Source organism: Macadamia integrifolia, chromosome 8 (genome assembly GCF_013358625.1).
Source record: "Macadamia integrifolia cultivar HAES 741 chromosome 8, SCU_Mint_v3, whole genome shotgun sequence".
NCBI classification, from domain to species: Eukaryota; Viridiplantae; Streptophyta; class Magnoliopsida; order Proteales; family Proteaceae; genus Macadamia; species Macadamia integrifolia.
The window spans coordinates 34,250,747-34,253,214 of NC_056564.1; positions in this window are offsets into that span (position 1 = coordinate 34,250,747).

Genomic DNA, 2,468 nt, shown 5'->3' on the forward strand with positions numbered 1-2,468 from the left:
ACGAGTTCACCAAACAGATTTGGGCTGCAAGTGTACTGGGGTTAAGAACTGAAAATTTGACTAATAGTTCTTTCCACTCTCTAATTATGTATTTATTAACTTGAACCTCATTCCTGATCAATCTAAAATAAGTTTTTTTATTTTTATTTTTTGATCATCTCATGTTACTTATCTGGTATCACAGAAATCAAGTACTTAACTCTAAGGTCAAACCCAGCCCTCTTGTTATTTTATCTAACATTAGCCGTTGAATTTTTGAAACTTCTCCACTCACTGTTAATTTAAATTTACCTAAAAATGATCCCTCCCGTTAGAAAACATGCCTACATACTCCATTACCCTCACCCTCTCCTTTGTTGATTCCCCCATCTTAATTTGCACAAGTGCTTCTAACAATGCTTGTAATGTTTCAGGTTGGGTTTATGGCGTTCTCTTTAGAGAGCATTTTGTTTTAGTTTGTGCAAACTATATGATGAGAAGAAAAAAAATATCGAAGCAGATACCAGAAGCCTTCTCCTTGGTTTGAAGCAAGCAAAAGATGAAGGATGAGATGTGGCTGAAATTTGACGTGATTCAAAGATTTTGCTTAACTTAATTATGAACGTGAGCACCAATTCCTGACCTTGGAACTCAGTCCCATTATTTTTGTATGTCTACAAGTCTTTTTTTTTTTTTTGTGGTAAAATTAAGGATCCAGCTCTCTAAAGAATTTGTGCTTTTATTAAAGTATTTGGCTTGCCTTGTTATGTACAAAAAATCTACAATCTATGACATTGAAACTTTGGTGAATATTATCTTTTTTAGTTAAAGAATTCATTATCTTTTTATAAAAAAAGTTTTAAAAAAATAAAATAAAATAAGAGACCCATGCTTGCTGTGACAAAACAAATGCTCAACCAATTGAGCAACTCAGCTTTCCGCATTTTCAGGGATTTAAACCTCTCTACGGTAAAGCCTTTATTCTCTCATGTTGCACACCTTTTCAACTAAATTTTCAAGTAACATGACTTCACATGAGAGAATGATATTAGACTACAACTTAGCAATTTGATAGATGACAACTTGGATGTATCCACAAATTTAAGGATCAAAAGGGCTTCCACTTAAAAGGGATAATGCCTATGGAAGTAGAGGTTCTGAGTTCAATTGTCCTCCACCCTTTGGACCAAGGAAAAAAAACCCACAAAGATAAATGTTTCTGATAAAGTTTAAGCACCAAGCAAATTTCCATGCTGGAGATACTTATAGTTGTAAAAGCCTGTAAAGGGCATCTCTAAGCATAAAAATCCTTTTGCGGTGAAGTAGTGAGTGGCTGTGAGTATCTAACTTGGGTGCATGCCAGGTCCCTTCCTGCCATTGGATCCTCATGCCAAAGAAGCATCAAACCTCTATTGTTTGGAATAATCAAAACACATCGAAATGGTACTAACCGTATTTAATAGAAGAAAGATTTGGCAGAAATATGCAGAATTGTCCCTCATAAAAAAGATTGTTAAGGAATTAATGGGCAATAGTTAGGAGTGGACTAGAATTATTGCTCGTAATGAATATGAGTGAACCAGATGCCTTGCTACTTTCTTTTATGGTAAAATAAATTAGGAACAACGTGCGCAAGCATTGAATGTCTCAATGGTGGTTCTTTGCTAGGTGAAACCTTAGACCGGTCAAAAGAACCTTCGTAATACCTTATTGGACAAGTAGCATAAACTTTAATATAAAGATTGTTGTTCAGCCACCCAGCCCGTTGTCTAAAGTCATAGACCAATCGAGAAAACGAGTAAATCACTATACAATGTTCTTTCATAAGCCTACTACTATATATCGGAAGTTCTCTCATAATAAGATGTGCATGAGGGTTTTATAATTTCTTCATCAAAATAGTGGAAGTTTTGATTATTACTTGACTGTGTGGATGTAGTCCTTCTTGGATGAACCATGTAAATCTATACTTCCTATTCTCTTTCATTTTCTTTTGTAAATCGTTGTTATGCTGCGCTGTTGATTCATAACATTAAGGGTAATTTACAATGCCACCCCCTGGAGAATGCCAATATTATAAGGACAACCCCTCTCTTTCACCAAATTGGACTCAGACCCCCTGCCGTCAGTCAACATTACAAAATATACCAAGAATATTGATATCAGCAGTTCATATTTTTTTAAAATACCATTTTACCCTTAAAAATAGGGGAGTGCCGAAATTGCCCTTAAAGATTTTATTCCCAAAATCGATTGAAGAAGAAAACCTAACTCACAACCTAACTTTGAGTAGTGAATCAATAAAGTATGGAGACAAGCAACCCTTAGAGCATGGATTGAACCAGTTGGAGGGGACGAAGAGTACTTTCAATTCTTCAAAAGGCTAGAAGAGCGGAACAGAGAAACATCAGGAAAAAAAAAAAAGGGAGAAAAATCAGAGAAAGAAAAGAAACTCAGCTCTACTTTCAGCTGAACCGGGACGAAGCACA